The sequence below is a fragment of the Plecotus auritus genome (assembly GCF_963455305.1).
Source record: "Plecotus auritus genome assembly, chromosome: 4".
Taxonomy (NCBI): domain Eukaryota; kingdom Metazoa; phylum Chordata; class Mammalia; order Chiroptera; family Vespertilionidae; genus Plecotus; species Plecotus auritus.
In genome coordinates, this window is record NC_137775.1 from 188978600 (window position 1) to 189001740 (window position 23141).

The 23141-nt window shown below is 52.4% G+C and overlaps 1 protein-coding gene across 3 annotated transcripts in view; it reads right to left on the bottom strand.

Annotated features, from left to right (window-relative positions):
* IMMP2L (inner mitochondrial membrane peptidase subunit 2) overlaps nt 1-23141 on the bottom strand; it is a 515663-nt gene that overhangs the window by 490253 nt on the left and 2269 nt on the right. The gene's annotated exons all lie outside the window — the stretch shown is intronic.

The following is a 23141-nucleotide window of genomic DNA, read 5'->3' on the forward strand; positions in this document are numbered from 1 at the left end:
ACTGCTCTCCGGTCAGGGCGCACGCCCTGGGCACCGGGCACCCTGGCAGCGGGAAGACCCACCTGAGCCCCTGGCAGGGGGGCAGTGAGCACTGGGCCTGTGAGTCGCTCTCCCTGTGGTCGGGCTAAGCGGCCGGAACATGCCCATCAGGAAAGTAGAGGTCGGAAGGGAGGCCATCGGATGTCACGGTGGAAAGAGACTCGCAGGCTCCCCGCTCCTGCCTCCTGCTCTGGAGAACGGCTCCATCACCCACAGGCTGCCGGTCAGCCAGGGCGCCCTCTCCCGGAAAACACCACGCGCGACCTCCTGGGGCTGGTTGACCTTCAGCGACTCCCCTTTCTGTGCCACTATGGGGCTCCTTACATTTAGCCACACGGCTCCTTGAAGAGGTCCCCGCGTTGCCACGGAGACTCCACCCAGCCGAGCGGTTTCCAGAGTCCGCCCTCCTCTCACTGGTCCCCAAGCCCTTCTTCATGCCCTCCCCTCCAACTCCATCCATCATGCTTCCCACCTGTCCTTGTCTTAGCCAACTCTTTTTTAATACATTTCTACTGATGTCAGAGAGGAAGGGAGAGGGAGAGAGAAACATCACTGATGAGAACCATCGATGAGCTGCCTCCTGCACGCCCCGCATTGGGGATGGAGCCTGAAACCTGGGCACGTGCCCTGGCCAGGAATTGAACCAGTGACCTCCTGGTTCGTCAACCACTGAGCCGCACCAGCTGGGCTGGCCAATTCTTACCATCCGCCAGGTTTGCTGAGCTGTCACTCCACCAGGTGAGTCTGAATGAGATGCCCCCTGGGGGTCCCACACAACCCTCCGCCCCCCCCCCCCCCCGGCGAAGCGCTCATCACCCCTGCCCTCTCCCGCACCTCCAGGCGCTGCGCCTTCTCCTGTGAGGTCAGCCGCGCCTGCTCACTTGCCCCGAAGGAGTCAATGTTCGACACAGTCTCACTGAAGAAATGACTAAATCCCTTCCAATTACTACTAAAAATGATGCTTAATTTTGGCGAGCTAACCTCAAAGGTTCCTGTGCATGTAAAGTAGCCGTGTCACACTCGGAACGTGATGGACGTGGTGGCGGCATGGACGGAGGGGAAGGCCCGGCCCAGCCACGTGCAACAGGCCGTGCTGTGTGTGAGCGCACGTGTGAGCGCACGTGTGAGCGCACGTGTGAGTGTATGTGTGAGTGCACGTGTGAGTGTATGTGTGAGTGCACGTGTGAGCACACGTGTGAGTGTACGCGTGAGTGCACGTGTGTGCGGTGCCTGTGCGCGGTGCCTGCGCGCGGTGCCTGCGTCTCCCCGCCGTCCCCGGCTCTCACCCGCTGCTTGGACTTGCAGGTGCAGATACTGTGAACAAAGTGGCTTGTAAACTGTGTGTGCACAGCAGTTGATGGAGCCCTTTTCCTCAGCAAATCAGAGCACAGCCTCACGCCTGAGGCCGCAGAGAGAGAACAAGAACCAGGTGCGTTTTCACATCCCACTCCACCACAAGGCACTGAGATGTCTCTCTTTTTTTTCGGGTAACAGTTTGCTTTTAGGAAGCGTTTCGCTTGTTTTTCCTTGAAGCAGCGGCGTGTGGTTTTTCCAATCTGGGCTCTGGTGCCCCGAGCAGCTCGGGGCCAGAGGGAGCCGCCACCAGCCGGCAGAGCTCGGAGCCGGCCCTGCTCCCATCAGCGCCACGGGGCTGTCATCTGTTCTGTTCCTGTTTCCGATCGGCGCATTTCAAAGGAGATTCTCCTGGAGGAAGGGTTCCCTCCGTCAAACCAAGAAGAAATTGGTAAAGAAAAAGGCTGAAACCACGGCCTCACGGAGCCCCTGTGGACGGAGGCCCACGCTGTACAGCCGAGGCCCGATGCCCTGCCGGTTCTTGTTTAGCTGCAGCTCCCGGCCGCCGGGCTGCAGCCCTCCGGGAGCTGACCTGACCAGTGCCACCCGAGCGCAGACGCGGCCCACCTGGGCCTGGAGCAGCGTGCTTATGTCTGGGCAGCTGCATTTATCTTGCAATGTTTAACGGCTTTATTTATGTACCAATCTTCACGTTAAGGATTCATGACCCAGAACACCCAGAACGTGTAACCGAGCCACAGCAAAGCCCCCCAGGCCAGCCAGCTGCTGCTGGTTCGTGCACCGTGCACGAAGATCCCATCTCACTTGGATCACCTCCTAGTGAAAATCACCATCGGCGGGAAAACCCACCAAACCCCCATTAAACTAGGAACGTCAGCTATTTGCCAATAAAGACTCAAAGGGGGAGTGAGGTGGCTGAAACCGGGGACCAGTAGTGAGAATGGCTGTGCTGGGGGCGCACGGGGGAGTGATGAGCAGAAACGGGACCCCCCCCCCCCCCCCGCACCCGCAGACACCTGCAGCCGGCCGCAGAGCAGCAGTGCAGACGGGCCCCCTACGGCAAGGCGGTGGACACCCGCAGGCCACGCCAGCTCCGTAAAGTCATACGTCAGGTGAACCTGACTCGTCTAGAGCTGAACATGTAATGTGGAACCTCCTTTCTCGAACTTAATTCATTCGGAAGGCTGTTCAAAAACGGAAGCACTTTTTCCCATTAGAAATCATGTAAATTGAATTAATCCGTCCCAGACCCCCAAATGATTCCCTGTTCTAACCTTTCTTATACACAGTGCATGTCTATTGTACCGTTGGATCTATAAACACTTTAAAAACAAAAAGGAAAGGAAATGTACAGTAAAAAAAAAATGGAAATTTAATGGTAATTATAAGCAGCAAGAAAATAAAAACAAAAACATGGAAATATGTACGGCACAATTTCCTGAGATGGTAGCAGTGGTAGAGGACTGAGATTCGTGCATTCTCTCCTTTGTCACCTGAGAGACGTGTGGCTGGCCCCACGGGCGTCAGCATGAAAGGGCTGTCAGGTTGAGAAGCGGACTGTTCGAGGTGGGAGACGTTCGAGAAACGGGGCTCCCCTGTAATTATGCGTGAGCTCTACGGAGGTGAGCGTCAACAGCCTAATCTTCCCCTCTGACCCGCAGTGCCCGCTGGCAGCTCCAAGCTCCCAGGCGTGGAGCAGCCACACCCTCCTCTGGTACCCGTGTTGTCCCTTATCTTCTCCCCCAAACCAGTGTGGCCTCCGAAGGAAGAACCAGCCTCCCTCCTCCCCACAGCCCCTACAGGCCTGGGTGCCGCTAAGCATCCACAGATGCTAACCCAATAAACAGGCTTTGACTGGCGGTTTAAGTTTACTAGTACAGGCAGCTTACATTGCCCCACGTACAGTGCTGACAGCGAGAGCGTTTGGTTTCACGGTGTCAGCTTCCATTCCATTAAATGCCAGTCAAGAGCAGAGCAGGCCAACCCTAGCCAGTCTGGCTCAGTGGATAGAGCGTCGGCCTGCAGACTGAAGGGTCCCAGGTGCGATTCCGGCCAAGGGCACATGACCGGGTTGTGGGTTCGATCCCCAGGAGAAGGTGTGCAGGAGGCAGCCAATCAATGATTCTCTCTCATCATCAATGTTTCTATCTCTCCCTCTCCCTTCCTCTCTGAAATCAACAAAGAAATATATATATTTTTTAAATAGCAGAGCAGGCCCTCCGAGAGCCAGCATGTGTCACTCCCAAAGAACCATCTCCCCTGCTCCAGGCCACACCTCTCCCCAAGCTCAGTATGAAATCAGAAAACTGGGATTCGAGTCCTGGCTCTGCCCATGGCGAGGCAACTAACTTCTGTTTGCGTAGACTCCCTACCTCTACGGCCTTAGCTCCAACCACCTAAGATTCTAGGAGCTAACTTCAGGCCTTTACCTTTTGTATCAGAAATCCAGAAAATGGCCCCTTCCTCCCAGGACTCACCGTCCATCATCAGCATTGCACCTGTGCTCCAAGCCATCTCTGCCCGCTGCTGCAAGGTCAGCCTACTCGGGAAACCGAGTTCCCTCCCGGCGACAACTCTGCTACAGTCCTAGGCTGACCTTGACTTCATACCTGTGCGCACTTCACACACACACACACACACACACACACACACACACACAACGTCAAGGGGCTGGGTGGATAGGACAGGGTCACACACACTTTGGAAACCTTGTACTACACTCCTGCTTCCAGCATCCACAATCAGCACCCCGCCTGCCAATAAGCACCAGGAATATCACATGAAACTAAATTATTTTCATACTGGTTAGCAAATAGGTGTGTATCTTTTTTTTTTTTTTTTTTCCAATTTAATCAACAGCTCGGTGGCCCGAGAATAATCCCCTGGTCTTTTCAACTTTGTAAGGAATGTATTTCTTTTATTGTCTCCTCAACATCAAGTGATATTAGAAAACATCGCAGCGGCAGTTACAGTAAATGGCTTAGAAAGAAAATCCGGTAACAGTTTTGATAGATGTTAGAGAATACATGAGCCAGATAAAAATATATGAGCCATGCGGAACTTCAAAGCCACGTAAATTAATAGCTATCAGCTCTGAATAATGACGTTTTTCAGAGCCTAATGCAGCTTTGTCCTGCAAAAAGACTATGCTGTCTCCCAGAGACCTTTCCCGGGCCGAGTCGTTTGTTATCCAGCTCAGTGAAGAGAAAGGCGGCAACTTCGCCTCTTCCCGCACGTCCCGCAGAAAGAACCACCACGAACAAGTGTCTAGACGTGAGACGTGCGGGACGGAATCCTGCAGGGAATGCTGAACACGTCATTTCTCCTTGGCCAAAATCACACCTCGATTTTGCCACAACAGGGGTATTATAACTTCAGTACAAATATTTGAGTCACATGGAATTTTTTGACTAACAGTACAGTGAAGTTTTATTTCATTTTTTTTTATAAAGATAGACTGATGGGCCACTCCCCAAATCAGTCGAAGAAGTACTCTTCCACAAATTATCAAATCGATAAACTCTGGAAGAAGCGGAATTGGGAAAAGAGAGAAAACGCGGGGAAGGGAACCCAGATGGCGGCGCAGGTAAAGGCCTGTACTCGCCGCCTCCCACAACCACGTCAAAATGACAACTGAAATACAGAACAACCGTCACGCAGAACCGCCGGAAAGCTGGCTGAGTGGAAGTCCTACACCTAGAGAAGTAAAGAAGGAAGCACACTGAGACCAGTGGGAGGTGCGGAGGCGCAGAACGGGCCGGGCCGGCACCCGGCTGGGCTGCGTTTTTAATCAGGAGGGAGACCACCTCTGTGGAGGCCGCCTGGAGGAGCGAGGGGTCCCAGCCCCACACCAGCCCCCAGCCCAGGTCCCAGAGCTGGGAAAGAAGTCCCTACGGGCAGTAAGAACTACGGGCTGTGAAAACCAGTGCGGATTGGGGCTCAGTGACACACAGGCTGCTGGAGACCCAGCTGCTCCTCTTAAAAGGCCGGCACCACAAACTGAACTTACAAGGTCCCGCTTCCTCTGAGCTCCAGCACCAGGGCGAGGCTTTGGGGGACACAGACACATACGAGGAGGAACTGGATTGTCTGGCATCAGGGCAGGAACTCGGGGCAGTTTTCTCCCAGACGGAGGTGCTCGCAGGGGTCATTGGTTCCATGCTGGGAGCTCCCCAGTCACAGGGTTGACTGGCAGCCATTTCTGTTAGCTCTGCCCTGGTGATTCCCTGACACCCCACCTCATCCAATTTACAACCCCACACAAGCTGCCTGCAGTGGCTTTTGCATATGAATGGTCTGTCCTTTCTCAGGCTAAAAACCTGTTAAACAAGCTGCAGCTGGGTCAGGGAGCCCCAAACCTACCAATAAAAGGCCCAAGACCCAGCACCGGCACCAGCCTGCCTTGCTTCACAGCTAGGCCTCATCTGGGCACTTCCAAACCCGATACAAAGAGGAGGAATCTGCAGATCTCGCTGTAGGTCCTGCTGGGTGGCCCCAGGCAGTGGCTGACTTTGCACCTCCCTGGAGACCCAAGAGCCAGTGTACCCAGTGGTCAGTGTCAGACCATAGCAGATTACAACTCTACACATCCATAAGCACACACTCAAGGGGCAGACTCAGTGAGCACCAAAGCCCCACTGAAGCAAGTCCTGCTCCATAGGAGTGTCTCCTGCACAGCAGCTCTCCCACTGTAGTCACAGCTGGTCCTCACAGCCAATTGGCCAGGAGGTCAATTCCTCCCAGTGACCCCAATAGCAATCAAATCTCATCTACAGCAAGACTGTTCTCACAGCCCACAAAGGGGTGAACCTAGAGCTCCCAGCTCAGGTGACTGGGGAGGCTGAGCCACTGGGCCCTATAGACCACCTACTACACAAGGCCCCTCTACCAACTCACAGAGACATAGCAGCTCTACCCAATACATAGAAACAAACAGAGGGAAGCAGCCAAAATGCAGAGACAAAGAAACATGTCACAAATGAAAGAAATGGAAGAAAGCAAACTACCGGGATATAGAGTTCAAAACCATGGTTATAAGGTTACTTAAGAATCTTCTAGAAACCTCCAAGGGACTTAGTGAGACCTTCAAGGATCTTAGTGAGAATGTAAAAAAAAAAAAAAATGGAAAAGAACCAGTCAGAAATTAAGCATACACTGACTGAAGTAAAGAATAATATACAGGGATTCAACCGTAGAGTAGAAGATTCTGAGAAATCAAATCAACGATTTCAAATGTGCAGAAGCAAAAAACACTCAACCGGAAAAGCAAAAAGAAAAAAGAATCCAAAAATATGAAGATGGTGTAAGGAGCCTCTGGGACAACTTTAAGAGTACCAACATCTGAATTATGGGGGTGCCAAAGAAGAGAGAGAGCAAGATACTGAAAACCTATTTGAAGAAATAATGACTGAAAACTTCCCCACCTGGTGAAAGAAATAGACTTACAAGTCCAGGAAGCGCAGAGAACCCCAAACAAAAGGAATCCAAAGAGGACCACACCAAGACACATCATAATTAAAATGCCAAGAGCAAAAGACAAAGAGAGAATATTAAAAACAGCAAGAGAAAAACAGTTAATTACCTACAAGGGAGCACCCATACGATTGTCAGCTGATTTCTCAACAGAAACTATGCAGGCCAGACGGGAGTGGCAAGAAATATTCAAAGTGATGAATAGCAAGAACCTACAACCAAGATTACTCTACCCAGCAAAGCTATCATTTATTATTGAAGGTCAGATAAAGAGCTTCACAGACAAGAAAAAGCTAAAGGAGTTCATCACCACCAAACCAGTATTATATGAAATGCTGAAAGGTATTCTTTAAGAAGAGGAAGAAGAAGAAAAAGATCAAAAATATGAACAACAAAATAGCAACAAATACATACCTATCAACAATTGAATCTAAAAATCAAAATAAATTAATAAGAAATCTAATGAGCAGAATAAACTGGTAAATAATATAGAATCAGGCATAGAAATGGAACAGACTGACAATTCTCAGAGGGGAGGGGGATGGTGTGCAAGAAGAGATTAAACAAAGATCTTATATGCATATATGAGTTACCTATGGACACAGACAATAGGGTGGTGAAGGCCTGGGGCAGGGTGGGAACCGGATGGAGGGGAGCAATGGGGGGAAAAAAGAGGGACATCTGTAATAATCTCAACAATAAAGGTTAAAAAAAGAAAGAAGAAAAAACAATTTTATTGTGAAACAAATGAAATAAAAATTTCAGTCTAGTAAAGAATTTCATTATTTTGCAGTTGTTTTAAATACTGAATCACTATATTGATACTATAATAGTTTTTGTTATGCTAATTGCCGCAAGTAATCCCTTATATTATCCCTATTTTTATCCCATTTTATTTTATTTTGTAATATGTTTTTTATGTTTTTATTGATTTTAGAGAGAATGGAAGGGAGAGGGAGAAGGAGAGGAAGAGAGAGGAAGAGAGAGAGAGAGAAATGAAGATGACAGAGAAACATTGATTGGCTGCCTCCTGCATGCCCCCTACTGGAGATCAAGCCTGAAACCCGGCATGTGCCCGGACTGGGAATCAAACCAGCGACCTCTTGGTGCATGGGACAACGTTCACCACTGAGCCACACCAGCCAGGGATTTACCCCATTTTCAAAGATATGAACTGATGCTCAGAGAACTTGAGTCATCTCCCGAAGGTCACACAGAAGGTCAGCAGCAGAGCTGAATCCAGGTGACCTGACCCCAGGGCCTGTGCACTGAGCTCTAAAATCTCCACTGCCTCGCAGCCACTCCCCATGAACTCAGAGAGGATGAGGTACCGATTTCCCAACTGCGGCTGCAGCACTCAGATGCAACTCAACAAGGGTCCTGAATACACAATGAATTCAGTCCACTACGTGAAAGGTGAATGCTCAAGCCCCATCCATTTCCAGTCAACTTGCCAATGGGCCATGGGTACAACAGGAGGAGAGGCACAAATCCATACACAGCATCAATTAGTGGGAAAGGACAGGGTTGTCTTTATACTTACACACTGAAAACCCGCCCCCGCTGTGGTCCTTGGGGCACTCTGAATGGCCGGCCTCCTAGACTTGGACATGTCCCCGCCAAGCCAACGCTGGGGGACTCCTGCATCCCGAAGCTTCATGCCCCTTCGCCATTTCCCTTCCGCGTGTATTGGCCGCATCTTTACACACTGCAAGGGGAGCTAAACCAATTCAGCCGTATGTATAGCATGTGACTTGGAAATGCCACACCATCAACGTGAACTTTACAGTGTAACATTTCCCACAATTGTCTAGTTAATACCAGAACAATGTTTACAGTGTTTAAAGCAGTGGTCGGCAAACTCATTCGTCAACAGAGCCAAATAGCAACAGGACAACGATTGAAATTGCTTTGGAGAGCCAAATTTTTTAAACTGAAACTTCTTCTAACGCCACTTCTTCAAAATAGACTCGCCCAGGCCGTGGTATTTTGTGGAAGAGCCACACTCCAGGGGCCAAAGAGCCGCATGTGGCTCGCGAGCCGCGGTTTGCCGACCACGGGTTTAAAGCATAATCTTCCTATGTAATATGTTCGGCAAATGTAAAAGCAAAACGGGACAAAGTCCTTAAAAATCAGCCACATTTTAAAACAAACAAAAAAAAACACAATTGATTTTGAACTACCACTTTTTCTGCGGTGGTGACATTACCTGTTGAACATTCTTAACCATCCTTTTCAAATACAAAGCTGGTGTGACCAACTTCACCCCACCCCAGCTACCTTCTGCCACTGACAGGGCCTACTGGTAGGATGAGTTCTCCCCCACTTTGCCCGTACTCATCTGCTTGAGAACAAAAATATGTGCTGGGCCAAGGGTCAAGGTAAGCCCTCTCATGAGCCAACCAGACGACCTTGATTAACCCCCAGGGGCTGGTCTCAACAGCATCTTTCTCACCAGCCAGACTCCTCGGTCCAAGGCCCTGGAAGCAAAGAGAATAAGCAGGTCGCTGATAGTTCCATAAAATTAAATCTTGGAGAAGAGCCAATGCAGACTTCTATCTGCAGATCCAATCAGACATTTGTGAGAAGTGAAAGATATGCAAATCCACGCTAAGAAGGTGGCACACTTTCCCCCAGAGAGAATCACACTTCGGAGAAACCGCTCTTGCAATTTTCTGGTATCCCATCATCAAGGAGCAATCCTTGGGAGGCTACCTCTCTCTTTTCTTTGACTTAGTATTTCAATAGCCGCAGATCGGAAAACACTTCCTGGGCCTTTTTTTTTTCTTCCTGCACCTCTCCCAGCCAGAGGAAAGAAATTAGCAAGACAAGTGGCTTAGAATCCATCCCAGCCCCTCTGCTAACTGGTGTGCACCTGCGCGTCCTGTCGCCTTCCACACCTGAGACCCAGGAAGAGCGAGAGGGAGGCCACAGGCTGAGCGTGTGATGCTGGCAGAGGAGCAGGGTCCTCTCTCAGGCTGGGGTGGCTCCTACCCCAGGGGTGGGCAAACTTTTTGACTCGAGGGCCACCATGGGTTCTTAAACTGGACCGGAGGGCCGGAACAAAAGCATGGATGGAGTGTTTGTGTGAACTAATATAAATTCAAAGTAAAGGAGCGGAGGGGAGAGCAAGAGAACCGGGTAGAACAGCCGGATCCGGCCCGCGGGCCGTAGTTTGCCCACGGCTGCTCCTCTCCACTCTCCGAACTCGGCTCCCAGCCCTTCCAGGCCGACAGTGACACAGCACGCTCACTCACAGCTCGCAGACAAACAGGAAGACCAGCACAGCCGCTGAAGGAGACAGCTCGCCCGGCACAGAGACCATCAGGGAGGCCCGTGCACTTGGATGTGCTCTGACGTAGCTGGGACGTCTGGAATACTGTGTCCGTAGGATTTCATGTAGGAAACATATTGTGCTCCACGGATGGGGGAAAACCTTTAAAAACATGGCCTCCGTGGCAAGAAGGCGAGTAGAACTGGGCTCTGTTGTAACGGAGAACAAAGCCAGATGAGAACGTGGCGGCGGGGGGAGGGGGGGGGAGGGAGGTGAGCACGGCACACACACACACACACACACACACACACACACACACACACTAAGGGGCGCTGGCTTTTTAAGGGGAAGGAGTGTGCGTGGAACCCGAAGAGCAAAAGAGCACCATCTGCTTGGTAAGCGGTAAACACGGGACCAGAGGAGCCCGAGGGGCTGACACCCTGTTAGACATGAGCAGGGCGGAGGCGGGGGCGGGCACAGAAACTCCCCAGGCGGAAAGCCCGCCACCGCCTAGCAAGGGGCAACTCAGAGAAAACCAGAACCTCGCCCCCCGGTGACCTTTCCTCCCCCAGCATGTCACTGGCGTGTGGTCTGGACCCCTGATCCTTCACGTCGATGGTCATGTGATCTAGAATCCCTGACCGTTTCCTTCCTAAAGATATCACCTAGGGCTCGCTTGTATTTTAGCTCCAGGCCCAGAAAAAGGAGCAAAGCCAGACAAGTGACACCTTGGCTGCCCCAAAACCAGCTGCACTGGATGATGACCCCCTGCCCCGGCACCAACCAATCTGTGGACACCCCGACCCTGAAAGAGCACCCCTGAACGCTGATGAATATTCTAGTAAGGCTCCCTGAGACCCCCCCTAAGCTTGCCACCTGCAAGAGAGAGAGAAATATGCTCAGGACAAAGGGCCCGGTGCACACGCTCCCTCCAGGGAGCACGCCCCTGCCACTCCCCTGCAGGCAGGTATCCCCCAACCTCTAAGGGACCCCATGAGACCCCAACCAGGGGAGCAATGGGCAGCAACAGCTCCTCCCGGGCTAACCCCCTGAACCTGTCTCCGAGGCCCCCTTTTCTCTGGCTTCCTCTTCCCTTTGGCCATCCCCACCTCCAACCCCTTTTCCTTAAACAAATTCCGTTTTTCCTTATTCGTAGTCTGACGAGGCTGTGCAGCCTGCCCGTGCACCGCTGACTTTAACCTTTCCCACCCCAAACAAGAGAGATAACATCAAGTAGGAAAAAGAGAAAACGCCCCAAGCCTCTCTGATTCTGAACAAAGATGCCTGCACCGAGTTCAGGAATGTGCACCAGACACACACACACACACACACACACACACACACACACACAGATTAATCTTCTTAAAACACATGAGTCCCCAGTCAAAAATCCATCTTCCCCTCCCTATTTATAGACCGCTAAGTCTAATATTAGGTCATTCACAGTCTAACCTCCATTTATATGTCCCACAGCCCCTTACTGTAGCCGGTGTCTCCTTGGTCCTGAACTTGGGGACATTAAGGGCCTCCCCTATATCTTCGTTCCAACTGCACCTGATGTTTGGAATGTTCTTCCCTTTCTGCCGAGGTCAGTTCAAGGTGACCTCTCCGCTCTCTCCCGACCACTCAAAATCACGCTGATTCAGCGGCTGTTTAGTAAGAGGCCAGTGCGATGCCCAAAGGTAGACAAATAAGGAAACCGAATGGATGTTGTGCTCCGGGAGGTCCCAGCAAGGCACTCAGCCTGGAATGAACCATGGCCTCTAAGCCTTTCAGCTTCCCGAGACAGTGAGGAGATGTGACCCAGGTTGGTTTTTCTTGTTGTTTTGTTTTTTAATGAAACGAAGGTCAAGGGAAGTAAGAACTCACTGTCTATAAGTCAGTCTGATTGGAGTAGCGAGAGCTAAGCCTGGAGTAAAAAAAGAGAAAAATGCTGGAGAGGTGAACAGGGCCAGTGAAATGGGGTCTTTCAGGCCAATTTCAGCAAGTTTCTACCTTACCCTAAGGGCAACTGTAAGCCACAGCCACGTTAAGCAAGGGCGTGAGCTAGTTCCTGAAGCATGGGACAAAGGTCACTGACTACAATCCAGAGCTTAGCCAGCCCTGAAGGGTCCAGACTGGAAACTGATTCGAACACCACTACACTTCTGCTTCCCGGACGGGCCTGTGGGGAACAGCTGGGGGACAGAGCGCTGCAGGAAGATGGATGGGAATAGGTCAGGTGCCGCTCTACTTTGCCTAAGGGCTTAGAGCGCCTATCGGCTCCGGCCAACTTGAACTGCCCAGACAACCCGAGGAGGAATGCGAGACGGCTGGTGCTGAAGATCAGAGCTGACTCTGCTGTTTTCATGAACATAAACCCAAGACGGAGCAGCGCGGCCTCCAACGGACTGAACCTGTGCCACTCACCCCACAACTTCAGTCCCCGTCGCATGGAAAACAAAGGCTCGCTGCTTTTTTATCCTCCTTTCACGATCTGGGGTTCAGTGTCCAGGAGGGTCCCCTGAAAGGTCAGCTTCGTGGATGTCCCCACGGAGAGCCTGGGCAGGCGGGCAGTGGGAGCCCCGCTCCGTGCTCTACGCTGGCCCGCTGACCTTTGTGCGGTTGCTATGAAGACACGTTGTTCCAAACAAACACACTCGCTAAGTTCTACGGCGCGCTTCTCTGGAACGGGTGGTGTTTCTCGCCATCCTCAAGACCAGGTCAGGTGACACCTTCCAGGACGCGTGCGGACTGTTTCTTGTTCGGGGTGACAGTTCCCCTTTGACCCCCCGTGGCTCCTTCAGGGGCTCGTGGTGGGACGGCCATTCTCACGGGATAGGCCATCTCTCTGTCCTTGGCCACAGCATGTATTTTGAAGGTAACAGAAGAAAGTAGCTACAAGAAGTCGAGATTGCAGCAGACTAAAGGTGTCAACTGTACTGAATAAAAAGGACTGTTACACTTACATGTCAAACAGAGCACTGTTGAGAAGTCTCAAGCTCAAAAATGTAAAGCATTCTGCCACTGGCGTGCATCAGCATGTCGCTGGCTGTTCCTCTAGTATTTTACACTGGAGGGGCATTGGGATTGAAACTAGAAGGGTATTTGATATATGACCTGCCTCAGGGTTTCAACCAGAGGGTTCTTTCTCTTCCCCCAGAATCCTTCTACCCAGGGGTGGGCAAACTTTTTGACCTGAGGGCCACAATGGGTTCTTAAACTGGACCGGAGGGCTGGAACAAAAGCATGGATGGAGTGTTTGTGTGAACTAATATAAATTCAAAGTAAAGGAGTGGAGGGGAGAGCAAGAGAACCCTCCGCTCTTTCGGCTCCGCGGGCCGGATAGAACAGCCGAACGGGCCGCATCTGGCCCGCGGGCCGTAGTTTGCCCACGGCTGACTCTAACCCTACCCTGCCCTGGTGACCCCCTCCCACCCCCGCCGCCCCAGAGGCCGTCAGGAGAGCTGTAGGATCGAGGCTTTGCTCCCCATGCACAGGCCATCATGTGCGTCTGACTCTGTACAGACCTGTCATCCATGCTCTGGAAGGAGGACTGGAATCTCAAGGAGACCACGCGGTAATACATGGGACCAGGAGCCAACCCCACAGGCAGAGAACCTCCAGGTGAACACCTTCCATAGGGAGACGCGGGCGGGCTAAATCAATGACACGTTCTCAGATAAAAAGGATCGTTTATTTCTCAGACACAGGCACAGCCAACTAATCTTTTCAGCAGGACAACAGGTCCTCGCATAACGTTCCGTTCAATGTTGTTTCGTTATGACGTTGGTGAGATGCCGTATATCAACTAGCCTTTCATAAAACTGGTTTCGTTTTACATTGTTTGACTCAGTTCCAGAAACCTGCCAACGGTGGTAAGAGGACTTCCTATGTTGCCTTCTTAACCACAAATCATTACTTCCCTTAATTACTTGTCTACACACACAAAAAAATTTAAATTTTAAAAATGTTAGAGTTGAAGACAGTAACCAAGTATGACTCATTAACCAGATAATTCCTTACATTTCTTTACAATGGGTTAAACTAACATAGGATTCTTACAAACAGCTCATGCTGTCCTCAAATATACCCTATGAAGTACATACCTCCGTTCTACCAAAAAGAGAATGAAGTTCAGCCCTAGCCAGTTTGGCTCAGTGGATAGAACGTCAGCCCATGGACTGAAGGGTCCCAGATTCGATTCAGGTGAAGGGCACAAACCTCGGTTTCAGGCTGGATCCCCAAGGCCCTGGTCAGGGTGCGTGCAGGAAGCAACCAATCGATGTGTCTCTCTCACATCGATGTTTCTCTGTCTTTCCCTTTCTCTTCCACTCGCTCTTAAAATCAATGGAATATCTTCAGATGAGGATTAACAAAAAAAAGAGAGAATGGAGTTCAGAGACCTGAAGTCCGTGTTCACGCAGCTGACTGCAGAGCTAGGGCTAAATTAAAAATCTTCAGGACTCCATTCCACTCCTTCTCACTCACATGACCTCTTTAATGTCTGGAAATTTCTCTTTAATGCCTATGTTTTAAATTGTTAAAATAAAGGTTTAATGGAATGTATGGAGTGTTAACATCATGGTCATATACACCAGACATGCCCCAAACTACTCATCATCTACCTGCTGTCGTCACCACGTTTACCGACCACAGTTCTTCTCTACCGTGAGGGACAGTGAGGCCCGTGAAAAACACAAGCCAATTAGTTCCTGAAGGGCTCTGAACGCCCTTGCAGAATTACAGTCCTTTTTTTAAACAAAACTAAGTCTTTAGTATTTGAATCTGACACTAATAAAACTCTCATTGAACAAATAAGCTCTTGGGAAAATATCAAAACGCTTTGGAAAGAACCTGCTCTACCAGGAAAACTGAAAATGAGGGGAAGAGGCTACATACTATATGACTCTAACTATATGACCTCCTGGGAAATACGGAAGTATGGAGGCGGGAAAAGGGTGAGAGGTTGCCAGGGGCTGGTGGGGGACGGAGAGGGTGGGGATGAATGGGCAGAGCACAGGGGACTGTGAGGGCAGTGACACGATTCTATAATGATGGACACATGTCATCGTACACTGCCCAAACTCACAGAACGGACACACGTCATCGCACACTGCCCAAACTCACAGAACGGACACACGTCATCGCACACTGCCCAAACTCACAGAACAGACACACGTCATCGCACACTGCCCAGACTCACAGAACATACACACGTCATCGCACACTGCCCAGACTCACAGAACGGACACACGTCATCGCACACTGCCCAAACTCACAGAACAGACACACGTCATCGCACACTGCCCAGACTCACAGAACATACACACGTCATCGCACACTGCCCAGACTCACAGAACGGACACACGTCATCGCACATTGCCCAAACTCACAGAACGGACACACGTCATCGCACACTGCCCAAACTCACAGAACGTACACACGTCATCGCACACTGCCCAAACTCACAGAATGGACACACATCATCGCACATTGCCCAAACTCACAGAACGGACACACGTCATCGCACACTGCCCAAACTCACAGAACGGACACACGTCATCGCACACTGCCCAAACTCACAGAACAGACACACGTCATCGCACACTGCCCAAACTCACAGAACAGACACACGTCATCGCACACTGCCCAAACTCACAGAACGGACACACGTCATCGCACACTGCCCAAACTCACAGAATGGACACACGTCATCGCACATTGCCCAAACTCACAGAACGGACACACGTCATCGCACATTGCCCAAACTCACAGAATGGACACACGTCATCGCACACTGCCCAAACTCACAGAATGGACACACGTCATCGCACACTGCCCAAACTCACAGAACGGACACACGTCATCGCACATTGCCCAAACTCACAGAACGGACACACGTCATCGTACACTGCCCAAACTCACAGAACGGACACACGTCATCACACATTGCCCAAACTCACAGAACGGACACACATCATCGCACATTGCCCAAACTCACAGAATGTACACACGTCATCGCACATTGCCCAAACTCACAGAATGTACACACGTCATCGCACACTGCCCAAACTCACAGAACGGACACACGTACACCAAGGGTGAACCCCGATGCAAACGACTGGAACAAACTGTATCGGCTCATCGGTTGTAACAAACGTGCCACTCTGGTGAGTGATGCTGATAATGGGGGAGGCTGTGCATGGCGGGAGAGGGGGTGCATCTGGGAAATCTCTACCTTCCACTCCATTTTGCTGTGAACCTAAAAATGCTCTAAACAATGAAGTCTATTAACAAATGAGGGTAAATTACCTGTGGCGACCCCCCTCTTCCTACCGCTTACAGCCTCACAGGTGCGCCATTCCCCGTGCGTGCAGCTCGCTCTTGGCCTTCAACCCCAAGCGCCGGGCAGCGCGGCTTCCCAGACTCACGGCTCCTCGCGATGCCTGCTCTGCCCCTCGAACCCCACTCATCCTCCACCAGGACCTCTACAGCCCGAGTCCAAAGACGGGAGGAGGCCGGGCACAGACAGCAGACGGAGAACCCGGAGCGAGGCCAGGGAGATGCAGAACTCCTAACGGGAGACGCCCGGGGGGGGGGACACGCAGGAGAGCAGAGGGGAGGGAAGAATCCCCAAGAGGGAAATCTCAGGAAACTAAATTCCCCTAAAATACGAAACACGATGCTACAAGCATTCCCTTCTTTAAAATACGCCTTTGCTGGGCACGGTTCCCAAACGCGGCCTGGGTAACGTGTCTGCACCGTGTCCTCCGCTCCAAGCAAGACGGTTCTTCGAAGGCTGACCGCAAACGCTGCGAACGTTTTCCCACACAAAGATATAGAGCGTGTGTGTCCGAGGGCCTTTACAAGGGCCCAGCCCTCAGAGTCAACTTGGGGGTGAAACGGCAAAGATGACATTTTTGGCGATTTATTACATGAGAGAAAAATGGGTCCTCTCACCTCCTGGGCACTGAGTCCAGAACCTGCCAGGAGCCGGGAAACCTAGCAGAGCTCCGGAGGGGGGGGGGGGGGCTGCTCTGGCCACACTGACCACAGGCCGCGCACCTGCTGCCGTGAGAACGGGGCGCCTAGGAAGCCATCGGGCCCTGGACATCGCCCGAGAGTCGGTGTAAGTGCTCTGACGTGCGCAGTCACCCAGGCGGGATAAGCCGGTGGTGGTAAACCCACAGGAAGTTTACACCACAGAGAGGCTGCTGGTCTCTCCGTACGTGAGCCCCCACCACCCCCACAGCCACCACTTCTGACAGGCCCTCCCCACCCCGTCACGCCCGATTCCGAGCACTGCATTTTTAAAAATATATATTGTTATTGATTTCCGAGAGGAAGGGAGAAGGAGAGGGAGAGAGAGAGAAACATCAGTGATGAGAAAGAATCACTGATCGGCTGCCTCCTGCACGCCCCCTACTGGGGACCGAGCCCACAACCCAGGCATGTGCACCTGAATGGAACCGAACCTGGGACCCTTCCGTCCACAGGCCACCACTCTACCCACTGAGCCAAACCAGCCGGGGCTGCATTTTTTTTAAATATATTTTATTGATATTTTACAGAGAGGAAGGGAGAGGGGTAGAGAGCTAGAAACATCGGTGAGAGAGAAACATCGATCAGCTGCCTCCTGCACACCCCCCCACTGGGGATGTGCCCGCAACCAAGGTACATGCCCTTGACCGGAATCGAACCCGGGACCCCTCAGTCCGCAGGCCGACGCTCTATCCACTGAGCCAAACCGGTTTCGGCAGCCGGGGCTGCATTTTTAACTGGGTCCCCTTCTTGAAAGTCTGCCGTTGGCCGGAAAGGTTGAGCTGACTGTCCTCCCAGACTCTCGGCCATGCCCTTCGGCATCTCCATCTCCTCCTGGTTTGTCCCCCAGCTGCAGTGTTCCCTGCCACTCACACTCAGCCCCTCCTCTCCTCCTAGACTGCCCCTCCCGCCAGAGTGTGCCCACAGGCACATTAGCCAGAACCTGCGCTCACCGCTCACCGTCTGCCCTCAGACCGGCTCTCTTCTCCTTCCCTCTCGCTGACCAGGAACCTGGAAGCCACTCTCCCGTCCGAACTCTCTCCCGTCCCTTTCACATTCAATCACAAAGACCACCAAGCTTCCCTCGTCCTAAACATCTTTCCTAAACCTCCTCACGCTGAGCAGCCCACTGCCCGCTCCTCGTCTGAGCTCTCAACCTCCGGTCACCCAGATGAACACACTGTCCTCGGGTCTGGCCCACGGTCCTGCCACCCCGCCCCCACCCCGCCCCCCGCCATCCACCCAGCACTGTCAGGGACCTTGCCCGTCCCCACAATCCTCCAGTGGTCACTCGGCCTGGGAGGGAAAGCGGGCCCTGACTGAGCTGTCCCTCTCCTCTGGCTCCTGACGTGGCCCTTCACACTCTAACTGGCCTGCACAGTCCCCAGAACATACTCAGCTCTGAGAAAGCCATACAACGACCCATGATGTTAGCTCCTTGCCAGCCTGCCCCTCCTACTCAGCCCCCCAGGCTCAGCACACACCCAGCCACTGCTCATGCCCTCCCCTGGCGTCTCCATGGGGATCAAGAGCTCCTGCGAGCCTTCCTGTGCACGTCTCTCCATCGTGGCAAATCGCACGGCAGACGCCGAGTGCCTGTAGAGATGTCTATTGTCCTACCAAACTCCTTGACCAAGGACAGTGATTTTTCATCTTCGTATCTAGTTCAATGCACATAGCATACAGTGTAAAAAAAAAAAAAAAATTGAAGCCTGGCCGGCGTGGCTCAGTGGCTGAGTGTCGACCTATGAACCAGGAGGTCACGGTTCGAGTCCTGGTCAGGGCACATGTCCGGGTTGTGGGCTCCATCCCCAGGAGGGGATTCTCTCTCTCCCTCTCCCTTCTTCTCTGCAATCAATAAAAATATAGTTTTTTAAAAAATTAAAGAGGAATGAATGAACTACAGGACAAGGAAAGGGCACAAAGACGGCCGCTGGACGCTGAGTAGAGGGAATCCAGATCCTAAGGAAGTACACGTCTGCTACCAGGTCCCACCCACAAAAAGAAAGAAAAAGAAACGCAGGGTTGTTCAGGTGGCATCGCAGTGATAAGAGAAAAAGCTGATCGTTGCACTGAGCAGGCAGTAAGGAGGTCAGAGTCTGCGGCAGAGCAGCTGACCAAAGGCCAGAGATAAAGGGGTTCTTTCTAAGAGGGAAGTGATTCATCGCCCTCCGTCCGCCCGTGGACTGAGCAAGAGACCGGCACCTTCCCCTCAGCTCACATTCCTCTCCTTTGCCATCGCTCCCCATTCCGCTTCCCAGTCCCACAACCGAATACCAGGGTCCACGGGGAATTCCCCTAGTTGGCACCACCTGTCCTGGCCAGGGGGGTTGTCTGGGATGTAAGAGAGATGGGCAGTCTTTGTTCTGGTAGCAAGAACCCTAGAGGCAAGAAAATTCAACGAGTCTTTACCGGGGACTTAGGCTGTACCCACCAGCACGCTACTTTACAGGCACTCAATCTGACAGTGACCGCGAGGAGTGACCCCATTCTACAGAGGAGGAATACGTGTCCAAGACGGCACGGCTGGGCCATGACACAGCCTGTCCCCGAACCCGGGAAGACAGCCTCCAGAGTACGGCGACAGCCCTGACATCGCCCAAGGAGGGGGACGCGGTCCGGCCACTCCGGGCTGGAACTCAGGACGCACGATTCTCCAGCAGCTGCTGTAACTGTCGGTGCGTCCACAGGGCCCCTGGCACGGTGCGCATGCAGTGAGGGAGCGGAGCTGTGGGGCCTGCCCTAGAAAGCTGAAGGCCATTTCTTATTTGACGCCTACGTAACTACCCCATCAGCATTACAAACCAAAATGACCTTAAACGTAAGTTTGTGGATCACAAAGCATCCTTAAATGAGGCTTTTCTTTAAGAATATTTTTCTTCCACGCAAAAAAAGAAAAAATCACGAAAGATAGAAAAGATCCTGCCTTGTGAGAACAGCGGCGCTGGCAGACCCCTGGGGGACGTGCTGGCCTGTGGGCGCGCTCACAGCGGATTGTTGTTTGAATAAAACGCCATACTCGGCCCTGCAGACGGGAACTTACGATGCAGGTGCCACACGCCATGCACGCTGCTGACAGGCCTGTAATCTACTGACAGCATGTACTCCTCAGCCACGCGAAACCGGGGGCCTGCTGCGACATCAGTCTGCGGACCTGCCGTCCTTGGCTCGGAGAGCAGCATTAGACACACTAACTACACGGCTGAGCTGTATCATTAAACCCACCGCCGGGCAAAATGACAGCTCGGACACGATGCACCAGCATTTTTACATACAGCTCACTCGCCACAGACCTTCCTGAAATCGAAAGGAAATCCCGGCTCTCAGACTCAGCTCAGGGCACTGGGATGTCTCCTCACTGGGGGAACCGTCAGAGCTTCTTTTTTTTTTTTATAATTTTTTTTCAATATATTTTATTGATTTTTTACAGAGAGGAAGGGAGAGGGATAGAGAGTTAGAAACATCGATGAGAGAGAAACATCGATCAGCTGCCTCCTGCACACCCCCTACTGGGGATGTGCCTGCAACCAAGGTACATGCCCTTGACCGGAATCGAACCTGGGACCTTTCAGTCCGCAGGCTGACACTCTACCCACTGAGCCAAACCGGTTTCGGCGAGTCAGAGCTTCTTAAACACAGGACAGAAGCCCTTCCCCTCCTCTCCCAGGCCCCACCTTTGCTGTCCCTCTCCTCGCACTCCTGCGTGTGGGCAGGGCTGCGGAAAGAGTCATGTGGTGGGGGAGTTTGAGCCCCATCAGGGGTCAGGCCTCTTCAGGGAAATTCTAAGATCAGCTGTAACAGGCGATCAAAACCCAGGAGGGTAAGCACCTTCAGGAAAGTGAAATACTAGATCGTTTTCCACAACCACAAGAAAAGTCCCAAGAATGTGATGGGTGACCGGAGAGAGGCACAGGGAGGGAAGTGAACGGGCCAGTGGCTGGTGGTATACACTCCTTGTAACTGTGCTCACTGCTGTTTTGACAGACGAGCAGTTAAGGAGCAGAGAAGTGTTCACAGGCCCAAAGGGCAGAGCTAACAAAACCAGAGCCGGGAACCAAGCCTGCGTCTTAAAAGACTGTCTGCAGCCCCAGCCGGTGGCTCAGTGGTTGGAACGTTGGCCCAAGGACTGCAGGGTCTCGGGTTCCGTTCTGGTCAAGGGCACGGACTTCGGTTGCAGGCTCGATTCCGGCCCCTGGGTGGTGGTGGGAGAATGTGGGAGGCAACCAATCGATGTGCCTCTCTCACATCAATGTTTCTCTCTCTCTCTCTCTCTCTCTCTCTCTCTCTCTGTGTGTGTGTGTGTGTGTGTGTGTGTGTGTGTGTGTGTCTCCTCCTCCCTTCCACTTTCTCTAAAAACCAATGGGAACAAATATCCTCGGGGGAGGATTAATAAAAAATAAAAATAAAAGCCTGTCTGTAAAAGGCATGCTACCTCTCCTGGAGGGTTTAGGGTGAAACAGGAATGGTGGTAAACAGCCAGAAATGTGAAGACAACAGGCAGAAATTCAGAATTCTGCCAAATAGAAATACATAACGATGAAATCAGCCCAAACTGCGGACAGCGGCATTGTGAGAGGGAGTTCCGAGGAGACTGGCTTTCTACCTTTTATATCCTCGCAAGGTTCTGTCATTTTTTAAACCTTTGTGACCAGAAAAAGACACCTTTAACACCTGGGTGAAACAATGAGGGCCAAGTACAGAAGCCCACGGGAGTGAACGCCAGTATTTACTGCCCTAGGTGCATCGGCCCTGCACTCGCCATGCCGCCTCACCTCGAGTCCCCTGTGAGGGAGAAGCCAAAAACGCATCCCCGTCCGCTGTGGTAATGATAATATGGGTACCACCCACGGACGCACGGGGAACTGCCCACACTGCCCACTCCAGGACATCGCGAGGGCCAGGAGCCGTGAGAGCTCATGACGGACAGTCCCAGGAAGGCAGGAAAGGGCACCGCACAGCCCGCCCACCAGAAGGCCAGCGGAACCAGGCGGCTTGTACATTAACACCTAGCTGTTCAGAAAACCCCCGGAAAACGGGCGAAGCCTCCACCCAAGAGCCATCTCCGACCGAATCCCATCATCCCCGCTCATCAACAGATAAAAAAATCTGTTGAATCCTTGAGTGAACCCATCGTCAATTAAACAACTATTTCTGGGTTTTCAGAATTCGATGCTGTGGTCACCGGCCACATGATTCAAACAAATACAAAGGCAGGTGCAGGCCCAGGCGGCCCCTGTGGGGATGCCACGGAGGGCAGTCCCTGATGTCCCGTGTGGGTGTCTCCTGTGTGGGTGTCTCCGTGTGGGTTTCCCATTCCCACGGAGGGCAGTCCCTGATGTCCGTGTGGGTGTCTCCCGTGTGGGTGTCTCCGTGTGGGTGTCTCGTGTGGGTGTCTCCGTGTGAGTTTCCCATTCCCACAGAGGGCAGTCCCTGATGTCCGTGTGGGTATCTCCCGTGTGGGTGTCTCCCGTGTGGGTATCTCCCGTGTGGGTGTCTCCCGTGTGGGTATCTCCCGTGTGGGTGTCTCCCGTGTGGGTGTCTCCCGTGTGGGTGTCTCCGTGTGGGTTTCCCATTCCCACGGAGGGCAGTCCCTGATGTCCGTGTGGATATCTCCCGTGTGGGTATCTCCCGTGTGGGTGTCTCCGTGTGGATATTTCCCGTGTGGGTATCTCCCGTGTGGGTATCTCCCGTGTGGATATCTCCCGTGTGGGTATCTCCCGTGTGGGTGTCTCCCGTGTGGGTGTCTCCCGTGTGGGTGTCTCCGTGTGGGTTTCCCATTCCCACGGAGGGCAGTCCCTGATGTCCGTGTGGGTATCTCCCGTGTGGGTATCTCCCGTGTGGGTGTCTCCCGTGTGGGTGTCTCCCGTGTGGGTGTCTCCCGTGTGGGTGTCTCCCGTGTGGGTTTCCTATTCCCACGGAGGGCAGTCCCTGATGTCCGTGTGGGTATCTCCCGTGTGGGTATCTCCCGTGTGGGTGTCTCCCGTGTGGGTGTCTCCGTGTGGGTGTCTCCCGTGTGGGT